The sequence below is a fragment of the Bufo gargarizans genome, chromosome 1, assembly GCF_014858855.1.
Source record: "Bufo gargarizans isolate SCDJY-AF-19 chromosome 1, ASM1485885v1, whole genome shotgun sequence".
Taxonomy (NCBI): domain Eukaryota; kingdom Metazoa; phylum Chordata; class Amphibia; order Anura; family Bufonidae; genus Bufo; species Bufo gargarizans.
The window spans coordinates 697,283,982-697,297,395 of record NC_058080.1 but is presented as its reverse complement, the minus strand read 5'-3'; positions in this window follow the sequence as shown (position 1 = coordinate 697,297,395).

Below are 13,414 nucleotides of genomic sequence, written 5' to 3'. Positions count from 1 at the left end.
TGCACCCTTGATATACAGTATTCAGAAGTTGAAAACCTTTTGACTCTCTTGCAAGCCCTGCAGCCACACATTTTCAGGTCTCCAGATTCTCTCAGGAGAAACGGTGAAAGTTCACTGACTACAAGCAGAGTTATTGGAAGTGGTGCAGAATTGAAGCACGCTTTGGAAAGTATTTTTTTTCCCCATGAAAGTGCTTGTAATGCTTAGTCACTGCGTTTATCAAACTGGAAACCTCGACTCAGATAGAAGAGCACATTAATGTTGAGTGCAGTAAATTGTTCCTTCATGTTTCATTCCTTCTTCCTCATGTCAAGATGTTGAGTCACAAGACATCTACTAAATGGCAGTAAATGGCCAGGGGGAGGCTGGCAGATACCTTTAATCCAACCCAAGATGATCAAGTCCTTAAAAATGTAAGAAGTTTCATGTATAAAGCAGGTGAGTTATTTCAGGAATTCATCAACCTCAAATGTGACTTTACTAAACCTTAAAGGGACTCTGTCACCACTTTCTAACCCCCACTTTTAAAACTATAGTTCTGTCCATGGAGCCCCTGTGATTACAATGGTGTTGTTATATGCGAAATCTGCTGGCTCGTTTTGATAAAAAAAAAAAACTTTTATCTAACCTGTCAATCATGAGGATAAGGTGCCCAGGGCGTTTCTCCTGGTCTGAACATGCCGCCCGCCGCCGTTGGTGCCCAGCTCCTCCTCTGATCCTTTCAGCACCGCCTGAATGTGAAGAAATACGCCTCCGGCTTTCCCTCAGTCCCCCCTCCTTTTCTAAAATTTCGCGCGTGCGCACAGGCCTGTGCCTGATGCGCCCGTGTGGACTTTTCGATTCAGCCTCATTGAGCGAAGTGCGTATGCGCATGCGCACTTCGCTCAACCTCCCGATAACGCAAACACTGCCGCACGCGCGGGATCTTAGAAAAGAAGGAGGGGGGACTGAGTGAGAGCCGGAGGCGTATTTCTTCACATTCAGGCGGCGCTAATTCAAGGCAGAGGAGGAGCTGGGCACCAACGGCGGCGGCGGGCGGCATGTTCAGACCAGGAGAAACGCCCTGGGCACCTTATCCTCATGATTGACAGGTTAGATAAAAGGTTTTTTTATCAAAACGAGCCAGCAGATTTCGCATATAACAACACCATTGTAATCACAGGGGCTCCATGGACAGAACTATAGTTTTAAAAGTGGGGGTTAGAAAGTGGTGACAGAGTCCCTTTAAAGATTACGCATTTAGAACTAATCATAGTAAAATTCCTGTTATCCGGTATCTGGTCTTGTCTGAGAACAGAAGAGATGGCTAGTCTCCCTCCATCAGTAGAAGACTATAAGGGAATGTTCACACAGCAGATTTTTCTATTGCAGTTGTGCATGCCGTGGGGCAGATCTGTGTGCGCCCACCCATTATGGTTTCTACTCGTAAATCACACTAAGAAGTGACCTGACACTTTTTTTTCCCTTAGGTTGGGATTTTTCTGTTGACTGCAGGTTCCAAGCCATGGATTTTGGTGGAAAAAAATAATCACCAGAAATCAGAAGCAGACCCTCTGATTTTATATGTGGATTTACAGGCCGTGGATCCATTCAATGGGGCTTATCTGTGTCCAGCTACCTGTTTTTTTTTTTCAGGGCAAGCTGTAGTTCTTACTTGTACATAAGGCTTTTTGATCACTTTTTGTTAAATATTTTTGGGAAAGTAAAGTAACCCTAAAATTGCAAATTGCCTTATCTTTATCTTTTTGTTCCCTTTTGTTTCCATAAAAAAAAAAAATTCCTACTTTATTCACAATTTTTTTTTTCTTCCTTTAGGGGACTTGTACACGTTATCTTCTGATCGCTTGTACCACAGGCTACAATAGAATTCCATTGCAGCCTATGGGACTTTCACAGGCTGCCTGTCAGGCCGTACCTTGGGCACAGCTTTGCAGGCAGCTTGCCATGACAGCGCTTGAAGTCTTCATGAGGCTGCAGATACAACCAGTCATAACAACCGAGGACAGAAGGAGCCCCACCTATCTTTCACTATTGACTGAAGCATCTGAGGGGTTAAACAACTGGGATCAGAGTCATCTTCGACCCCGGTTACTGGTTTGAAGGTGCCGTCTGTATTATACAGCTGGTACCCAGCTTGTATGGCGCGAGCTCAGCTCTGAGGGCTCTTCTTCAGGCTGTTATGCAGCTAGACTCCAACTCCGTAATACACGGCTGTAATACACTGAAAGGACTCTTGCTGAGGAGCTTCTCTCAATTATGTGCGCCTGGCTCATGAATCCTGTCAATGCATTACACGTCAGGACAGATTACCGCTCCTCTGTAATGTAATATTAAGACTTGGTTGATAGAGATGTACTTTGTTGTTCTACTATAAATATCTCGATTGTCTTTTTGCTGATAGTTTGTCAAGGTAAAAAGAGATTTCCTTGTCAATTGCAGCGACAGGTGCAGTCGCCATAATACAGATATAAATATATGCGGGTATGATGCGTGTCACTCTCTTCCTGGCCTCAAGCAGGTGTTTTCCAGTTGTAAAAATCCTCTACCAAGAGTACATCACAGCGACAATACTCTACAGCACCAGTCCTGTGATAAAGCCATACTATATAAAATGCTGGGCACGTTCTAGTAATTCTGGGAACGATTTCTCCAGTTCCCCAGTATGACCACTAGGAGGGAAAAGAAAAACAAAAACTTGGGCGTAGTTTATTTATACAGGCAGAAGAATTTTGAGATTTTTGGCTCAAAACTCTAATCAAGAGAATTATACATGGAAGGCATTTAATTGCTTAAATGATAGATTTTTTACAATTCAGCTCCTTTAGATCTTAATCTCGCATGTACGTTCTGTAAACACGGCCAAAAACACTGCCTGCTGCAATTAAGCACATTTATTTTTCATCCAGTCATACTAAGAATAGACTTAAGGGATGCAAGCTGTAAACTCCCCGCTATAATCAGCATTAATTGGAGGGTTTTAGTCTTCGGAGCACCCTGACCTACAGGGAAGACTTATAGATTTTTCACAATTTTTATTTTTGAGAAATCCGATAATCAAAACACTGCGTCTGGTGCAGCTAAAAAATTATCACTGGGGCAAAATGCACAACAGAGAAGTGATTCATATGCAAATATATATATTTTATAATGGCGTATTAAAACATATGGACATCATGCTATGGCTTTACTACCGCAAACATGAAGGGGGTGGCCTACAGTGTTATATTTAGGCCTCATTGCGCACAACGGTAATTTTGATCCGCATCTGATCTGCATTTTTCATGCAGACCTAATTCATTTCTATGGGTCCCTAAAAATGCATGCAGCGCGCAGATCTCATCCGTGTGGCCGTTCCGCAAATTATAAAGCCTGTCATATTTTTGTCTTTTTTGCGGACAAGAATAGGCAGTTCTAGTGAAGGGTGTGAGAAAATTGCGGCAAGCACACGCCCAGGATCTGTATTTTGCAGACCGCAAAACGGATAGTCGTGTGCATGAGTGCTTATTGTGCAGTTCATGAAAATTAACAATATTTGCAATTTCTATGCATTAAAACAATGATCCATTGAAAAATGATTACAATTGTATGGTGCCACCTTGTGTTCAAAATGTGTATATCATTGTCCAGTCCACCTATAAGCTGAGTGCTTGTGGACACGCTTGCTCAGTCACTCTCCTCACTGCCAGATCTTGGTTTCTGTTCACAGTGTAGTCATCCTTTGAATAGCAGCCCATTGCTTTCTGCACATTGTCAGATGGACCAGAGCCTCTGCAGTAGTACAGCAAAGCTAAGAAGACTGCTTCTCAGAACTGACTTGTGAGCAATCAGGTACTATTTCTCTTTCCAGCTGCAGGCTGTATGGTTCAGTTATTTAACTATCTGCAGAGGAACTTACTAGGGACCTTACATGTAGCTACAGCTGCCAGAGGGGGAAGGAGACTGACTTTGAATTTACTGGAGACTATATTAATAGATAGTTTTTCTTTTCTGGCACTGAGTTCCATCCTAGGGGCTCAATGCCGAAAAATAACTGGTCAGTTTTATCCTAATCCATTCTGAATGGAGAGAAATCCGTTCAGGATGCATCAGGATGTCTTTAGTTCAGTCACTGTCAGGCGTTCTGGACAGAGGAAATACCGCAGCATGCTGCGGTATCATCTCCGTCCAAAATGCCTGATCAGTTGTCGGAATGCCGGATCCGCCATTAATTTACATTGACCTGTATTAGTGCCAGATCCGGCATTAAGAAACACCTGAAGGACGGATCTGTCCTTCCAGTCTGCATGACAAGCTGAGTGACTGATCCGTTATTGCAATGCATTGATGAGGTGGATCCGCCTCACAAATGCTTTGTCACATCCAGATCGGCGGATCCGGCAGGCAGTTTGCCGACGACGGAACTACCTGCCGGATCACACTGCTGCAAGTGTGAAAGTAGCCTAACACAGCTGAAAGGAGACAAATTGGTGAAAATGGGGTACAGGGAGGGTAGAAAGACACACATATTATAGTGCAGAAGGTTTGGGTAGTTTTGGGGAGAAATTGCTTGTGACACATCAGCAGTAGCACAGATTAGCAGTGGTACTGAGACAGACACAGAAAAAATGAAAAAGGTATAGTATAAAATAGCATTTAATCGCGTTTTGGGGTTTCTTAAAATTGATTTGTGGGATACCCCTTTTAGTTGTACTATTGTATACCACAAGTATATTTATATTTTCTATTTTTAAAAAAATTGAATTTTTTTCTATTTGGAGTCATACAAGAATATGCAAGACTGCAGAATGTGTTGGAACCATGGAGGACACACTATTGTATTTGTTCGCTGTATTTGTTTCTTTTTGCTGTTCCTTCAGTGCATATCTCACAGTAATAATTCAGTAGCAGCAGAACTTCAACTAGAAGGCAATTACTCCATTTATAATGTGTGTATGTAATATATGCAGTATATGTACTGTAGACCCAAATATTTTGTAGATGAAATATATTTGTGCTTTTAGTTTTTTTTTTTTTGTTTTTTTTTTTCTTTCATGATCTGACAGAATTCGCCTTTAGGCTATTATATCTGAGTTTTGGGCAGGTGTACACATTTCAAAGTTTGAAAAGCCATATGAACCTTATACCGACAATGTATGTTATTCCATCCATACCTGATGTTAAACTAGAACTATACACATCATAGCTGCCACCAACAGGCTAGTGAAGGTACAGCACCTTATTTCCATGAAGGTGGGTGCATACAGTTTAGGTATCTACTGTCTGGAGGGCGCAGGGAGTAAATTTAGATTAAAAATTCTCAACTATGACATTCAGCAGAATTTGATTTTCTTTCTGTGACGACATTATGAATCATTTAATGCTTGAGTGGAGAAGCTAATTGCACATTACCCTTCTGTGTGATTACAGGAAACGATCTTCCTTCACAAGCCCAACCAAGTCTTGCATTATAATAATTTCTGGACGCGCACCAAGTTTGCATTGTATAGCTTGGTTGCAGGTTTGAAAAATGTAGAAAACTTTATTTCCTTTAATGGGTGCCATGTACTGTACAGTATCATTACGTTTCCCCTGCCAGATGTCCTCTACTATGCCGTATTTGTCAAACAAAATGGTATCACATCCTTAGTGTTCCTTTTGTTTCCTAAAACTTTTGACGTGTCCTACTGATCGGTGGGGTTCTGGGCACAGAGACCTCCCGCCAATCACTGAAAGTAGAGCAGTTTACACAATCATAACCTTATTTTAGGCCTGTATATTATCCTCCAAGAAGAGCAGATCAGAGCTGAAGGGGCCCCTTCGTTTTTGAGATCACCGTGACGTGTCAGAAGGTTTATGAAATGATAACCACAATCTGAAGGGGGATTCCGGCCTACAAAATTTGACTCCTGTTGAAAGTATGCAGTACAAGGCAAAGGTCCTCCATCATATCGATCGATGCGGTTTATGAATGCATCATGATCAAAGAAGACTCCCCTCTATGATCTGCTTACCAGGATCGGAGACTAGGAAACCAGTATGCCATCAGCCATGGGCACCTACAAAGCACCCCAGGGCTGCCTGTTCTGTAAGCCTGCTGTTGGGTCACGCCAAGGGTTGGTTCACATGTAGGTTGTGGCTTTTTTAATGCAGCATGTTAGATTTTTGGGTGTTTTTTCTAGCATTTTGTCATCTCTAGAGGAAAAACAGACTGAAAAAAAAAACATTCGCACAGTTCTTTAGAAAATCGAAATGCCAAGCAAGTCGTTTCTATGTGGTTTTTTTTTTTTTTTTTATGAACAAAAAATGTGACTTATATTAGCATTACAGATGAGCCAATCACTCAGACTTCCATTTGGGTTAGATTCTGCCAAATCGGCGAACTGATTTGATTCGGGTAGAAATTGATGCTGCCGAAATCAAAAGTGCTTTGATGGCCTTGAAAATTTCTATATGACACTATGTTGTCTTCTAGGGGAGATATATATAATTTTATTTTTTTCTCTCTCTCGAAAAGCTATTACTTAGTATAAAATACATTTTATTGTGCATACATTTCATGAAAACAAAAAAACACACATAGAATGAACGGGGCAATTTATTTAAGAGTGGAACATGAATTTTATTTTAAAAAAATGCTGAAATTGATTTTTATTCTATATTTCTGGTGCAAAAAATTATCTAAATGACACATTATATTTTCCCCTATACTTACAGTACTACTTCACATAAAACAAGGCATCATAGAGCCACTGAAATGATAATATAGTTACAGCAGCTGAAATGCAAAGAAGCAAAATCCCAAAAGTTTTACTGATCATTTAGGGGTAAGTGCAGCCAGTTATCACGTGTAACAGTGCGGTTACTTTTTACATGGGTCGTATGAAGCGAGTTGAGTATAAAGATTATAGCCACATTCTCCATTGCATCCTATAGTGTTTGTCGGTTTTCTAACTCCTAAATCTATTTTAAACATTATTTTTTGCTAGAGTTCATTAAAAGCTTGTGTTTATGCTCTACGGCTCTCTGAAGTTTGGCATCTGTTGCACATCACATAGGAAAGATTACATCACATTATCAGTCATGAAACATTTACAAATCAACCAGCACAGTCTGTTAGGCATGCGAGTTTACAGCTGTTTATCCTTCTAAAGGTCCATGATGACCACTGGGCTTGTCCTGCTCCTCTTTTGCTCCAGAGATTCCCAGAAATGAGCTGACTTTACAGGGAGGCGATCCCATTGGCTGAATGTTTCCTCTACTGGGGAAACGTGGCATTACATGGCGGCCGTTCTGATGTGTCCTCCAAGATCGGAGCCGCCGCTCAGAGGCGGACTGACCCTAAACCCTACAATGAAATTTCCCTGTGGGCCGATGCCCAGGGGGCCTCCCGAGCCCCCTTCACGGCTGCCAGCTGGGTACATAACAATCAGATGCTCTGAGCATTGATTATGCACTTCACTGGCAGCTGCAGGTGACCTTCTGAATTCAGCTGTATCCCCATCCTTATAGTTGAATACTACAGCAGGGGAGACAGTACTTTGTGCTGCACTGTGGTATATGTTTTAGCTGGGACAGTATTTTGTGCTGCACTACGATATTGCTGGTCCCACCTACTTCTCTTGTCCCTACCAACATATATTGGCCCTGCTTACTCGTGTTGACTTTCCCCCCTTTCATCTGTCAATTTGTGCCCACCTTCAACATGTGGCCATTTTTATTTTTTTCCAGGGCCACTTTAATTTCCCAGCCTGCCACTGCTTGTTAATGGCTCTTCTCAGTTGTTCATAGATGGTGACCTAAGCAGGTGGGTTCCTTATAGGGTATATGGCAGGAATGGCCAACCTGCGGCTCTCCAGCTGTTGTAAAACTGCAACTCCCAGCGTGCCCTGCTGTAAACTGATAGCTGTAGGCAGTGTGGGCATGCTGGGGGTTGTAGTTTTGTAGCATCTGTAGAGCCTTAGGTTGGCCATCCCTGGTATATGGACAGGCGTTGCTCTGATGGGACAACCCCTTCATTTGTCTCGCATGTCTCACTTCAGCAAATAGCATTTATTATGTAGAGGAAGTTAATACAAGGCACTTACTAATGTATTGTGATTGTCCATATTGCTTCCTCTGCTGGCTGGATTCATTTTTTATCACATTTTCTACTGCTTGTTTTCATAGTTGCTTGCACACTATAGTTAAACGCATTAGCCTATGCGCGCTCCCATGGTCCCAGCCATCAGAGTGGCCGGCGGTTTTCTAATAGTGTGTAAGCACAGCCACCACTGATGGATTACAGGGTGGTCGTAACCATGGAAACGAGCAGGGTAAAATGCGATGGAAAAAAAAAAAGGAAGCACTATAGACAATCACAATACATTAGTAAGTGCTTTGTATTAACTTTCTCTCGATGATAAATGCCATTTGCTGAAGTGACACAACCCCTTTAATTTTATTTTAAATGACATCATTGGCAGGCAGCAGTTTCCAACATCTAGAAATAATTTATTGCGCCTACTGTCAGTCGGACTAGACACCGAGCTTGTTTAGAAAATGTCAGTATTGTACATGTCAAGGAAAGGAATGTAGGGAGCTTGAAGAAGCTTATCTGGGTGTGCCTCTACTCAAGATCTTCCAAATGTCACACTGAGATCCAGGTGAGAATGGGCGCTTGACGGAGCAGTAGGTTTCCTGTACAGTAGCAGCTTGTGTACGAGACCACTAGCTACTACTTCTGAACACATTCCTCCCGTCTAGAAGGTGACTTGATGGAATCCAAACGATCATTTCCAAGGAGGTTTCAACAGGCTACAACATTAATTCTCCAATAACCTGCAGTTAATGAAACAAACCTATAATTGCAAATGAAAAACAAGAAAAATATACACCCCGATGAACGGGGTGTGTTTGGATTACGGGCCAAGAATGTGAAAAGTAGCTAACTTATGCAATTCCTTAAGAAATCCAATCCTTTATAGCATTAATGAAGCAAGCCTGAAAAATGACTTGTCTCCTTCCGAATGTATCCTTGTATACCAGAGAGGAAAATTTTCCATTGACTAACATAGACCGCTGAATCCTTCAGAGCGTGAACAGTTAATGTCTAGGGCTGGGCGCTTAGTTCTAGATAATGAATGTAATTAAAGTGAATTGTGCTTTATAGAAAGGATGCTTTTAGCAATAATATTGACAAAGAGCAGAATAATGAGCTGTTTTCAGATGTAGACGTTACTGGAGAAACTACCGGTGACCTCTCTTCAGAGTACAAACAATGTGTACACCTTGCAAGGCGAGCCTCAAAGAATATCGTCGGCACTGCACAATGTGATGTGTGCAGACAGTTCATTGCACTTCCCAAGCTAACAAATCGTTACGCTGTGTCTGGAAAACACAAAACAAATATTGATTGAGATCACTACGGGGTTTTTTACGGCCAAAAATACTTGTTGACTTAAAACTTTCATTCAGTCGTTGAGTCTGAAGGAAGCTACCTGCTCTCACATAGCGTTTCACAAAAGACAGATGTCACGGCCAATGCAAGCACAGTAACTAATTGAAGTGCAAACAGACTGTTTTTGTTCTTTGAGTCAAACTTTTTAAGGACACACATGTCGAGAGAACTTGCGGTATTCATAATAGTCACTCTCGCTGAGCACTATTTTCTGAATGGAGGCTTGCAAACAAATATGCTTTAGACTGGTTTTCAATTATCTATTGTAGTATAATTTACTCATACAGTATCAACATATTTCAACAACACAAACGAATTACGATTGTTCGTCCATGTGACATTGCATTGCTAAGGATAGACCATCAGTGTAAACCTGGTATGTGAAGTCTTCTGCTGTCTGACCTCTACCTGATCTCTGCTCTGACCTCTGCCTGCCATGGCTAGTTTTGCCTGATCCCTTGATTTTCTGCCGTTGTAGATCAGCAGTCACTTGAACAGAGACTACTCCAAGAGGTAGCAGCCTGGTGGTTCCCCAGCAGCAAAGTCCTTGTTAAGTGGTTAAAGGGAACCTGTCACATTAAACATGGTGCCTGAGCTGCAGGTAGCATGTTATAGAGCAGGTGAAGCTCAACTGATTGATATATTTTTATAGGAAACGATTCAGTATAACTTGTATTTCATTCCTTTAAATTCCTGTTCATTCTAGGCCTTAGCAGTCCTATCAGTGATTGACAGCCTTCCCTCTATGGCTGTGTATACATAGAAAGCTGTCAATCACTGATAGGACGTCTCCTGGACTTCTAAGGTCAGAAAAAGAAGTAATTTAAGTGTATAAATTACAAGTTGTACTGAATCTCTTCCCATAAAACTATATATCAATCTGCTCAGCTCCTCCTGCTCTGTAACATGCTGCCTGCAACTCGGACGCCATATTCAACATGGCAGGCTCCCTTTAAAGGGTGAGTCTAAAAACTAATTGGGTGAAAATTTGAAAAAACTGGTGCAAAGGAAAACTGGCTTAGTTGCCCATAGCAACCCATCAGATTTAAATTTTCAGAGCTCCCTTGGAAAATGAAAAGACCAATATGATTGGTTGCTAGTCTTGAACTAATCGAGCTTCGGATCAGAGATCCGAAGTCGATTCATTCAAAAACTTCGATATTAATGCTGTCTTCGTTCAGCATTAAAATGTATGGTCAGCTCATTTGGCAAAATTCATATCGCTTGAAGTCACATAAGACTTCGGTGAATGAATTCGGTATTCCTATCTGCGTCTTCAAAAACATTTTAAAATAGGAATCTGAAGTCGGGTTTGGCAACTAAGCCAGTTTTCATTTGCACCAGTTTTGAAAAATTTCCCCCATTGTGTCTACAGCATCCAAAATGGAATTTTAATAAAACATAAAATATTGAGACTTTCCAAGTTGAATAAAAGAGGCTCTCTAATTAAATTTACGCCGAATGCTGAATAAATCTGGTTTCTGGCGAGACGACTTGCTTCTTTCAACACATCTTTGTCACCTGAGCTATGTCTTTCCCTCTCACCTCTGCTGCTCTGGTCTCCTGACATTTCTACTAGAAAGCATTAACATGTCCTCCTCACCTTTCTGTAATGTCTTCTATATCAAAATTACTTATTTTTTTTTATAAATTACTGTATGTTTGAGGAGTGTTGTTTGGCCGGTCTCTCTCATTTGTAGGAATAGTTTACACATCGGGAAATTTTTCCATTCATCCCATTGAAACTACTTTTCCATTATTCTCCCTGCCTTAGGCCTCATGCACACGGCCTTAGGACTCATGCAATTGCGGTCCCCAATGCACGGGCAACATCCATGCAGCGGGCCGGACCCATTCAACTTGAATGGGTCTGTGGTCTGTCCGCACCGCAAAAAAATAGGACATGTCCTATTTACGGTGCAGAACAACGGAAAGAAACACCGCGGATGCACTCCGTAGTGCTTCCGGTGTTCTGTGACTCCGTTCCGCATCTCCGGAATTACAGACCCATTTAAGTGAATGGGTGCGTGGTGCACATGGCCAGCAGCTGTGGCTTGCCGACCCGCCGTTTGCGGGCCGCAATACGTCCACGGCCGCCCAACGGTCGTGTGCATGAGGCCTTAAGATAATTGCAAGCAGAAATTAGTGCAAGAGGACAGTGAAGGTGCTCAATAAAAGCAACTAGGTTTGCTTTCATATTGCTATTGCATTTTCTTTGCACTAGTTTTGATAAATATTGACCAATATTGTCTCCAGTGGCCTGAATGCAGTCCACAGTTGAGAAGTCCCCATGACAATACATTGTGACACTAATCATGATATAAAGGTTTTACCTCTAGCATGCAGCCTTCATATATATATATATATATATATATATATATATATGTGTATATATACCTAAAGAATTATTAGGAACACCTGTTCTATTTCTCATTAATGCGATTATCTAGTCAACCAATCACATGGCAGTTGCTTCAATGCATGTAGGGTTGTGGTCCTGGTCAAGACAATCTCCTGAACTCCAAACTGAATGTCAGAATGGGAAAGAAAGGCGATTTAAGCAATTTTGAGCGTGGCATGGTTGTTGGTGCCAGACGGGCCAGTCTGAGTATTTCACAATCTGCTCAGTTGCTGGGATTTTCACGCACAACAATTTCTAGGGTTTACAAAGAATGGTGTGAAAAGGGAAAAACATTCAGTATGCGGCAGTCCTGTGGGCGAAAATGCCTTGTTGATGCTAGAGGTCAGAGAAGAATGGGCCGACTGATTCAAGCTGATAGAAGAGCAACGTTGACTGAAATAACCACTCGTTACAACCGAGGTCTGCAGCAAAGCATTTGTGAAGCCACAACACGCACAACCTTGAGGGGGATGGGCTACAACAGCAGAAGACCCACCGGGTACCACTCATCTCCACTACAAATAGGAAAAAGAGGCTACAATTTGCACGAGCGCACCAAAATTGGACTGTTGAAGACTGGAAAAATGTTGCCTGGTCTGATGAGTCTCGATTTCTGTTGAGACATTCAAATGGTAGAGTCCGAATTTGGCGTAAACAGAATGAGAACATGTATCCATCATGCCTTGTTACCACTGTGCAGGCTGGTGGTGGTGTGGGGGATGTTTTCTGGGCACACTTTAGGCCCCTTAGTGCCAATTGGCCATCGTTTAAATGCCACGGGCTACCTGAGCATTGTTTCTGACCATGTCCATCCCTTCATGACCACCATGTACCCATCTTCTGATGGCTACTTCCAGCAGGATAATGCACCATGTCACAAAGCTCAAATCATTTCCAATTGGTTTCTTGAACATGACAATGAGTTCACTGTACTAAAATGGCCCCCACAGTCACCAGATCTCAACCCAATAGAGCATCTTTGGGATGTGGTGGAACGGGAGCTTCGTGCCCTGGATGTGCATCCCTTTAAATCTCCATCAACTGCAAGATGCTATCCTATCAATAGGGGCCAACATTTCTAAAGAATGCTATCAGCACCTTGTTGAATCAATGCCACGTAGAATTAAGGCAGTTCTGAAGGCAAAAGGGGGTCCAACACCGTATTAGTATGGTGTTCCTAATAATTCTTTAGGTAAGTGTATATATAATATATTTAATAATCTGTTAAGTGTTACTGTCATGCTATAGTTAAGCCTCCAACAGATCAACAGAGGTGTCATTAAATCATTCTTCCTCTGCTGATCTTGTCCCAGTCTACACAGCAAAGCTGACAATCAGCTTCAGAGAACAGGAGCTTATTCTGTCTACTCCGGTGTGGATGCTATAATGGTTTACATTTTGTTTGAATGGTCAGATAAAAACAATTTTAAAGAAATTAATGATTAAATTTTTTTTTTTTCCTAAAGATACATCACCATTAAAATGTTAAAGAAGCTTTTAATTAATCCATAGGTCAGATTTTCCCTGTAAAAAAAGTCATCAGTACCTTGGACAGAGAATAAAGGGTACAGTTCACTTCATCAGCCTCTATCTCAACA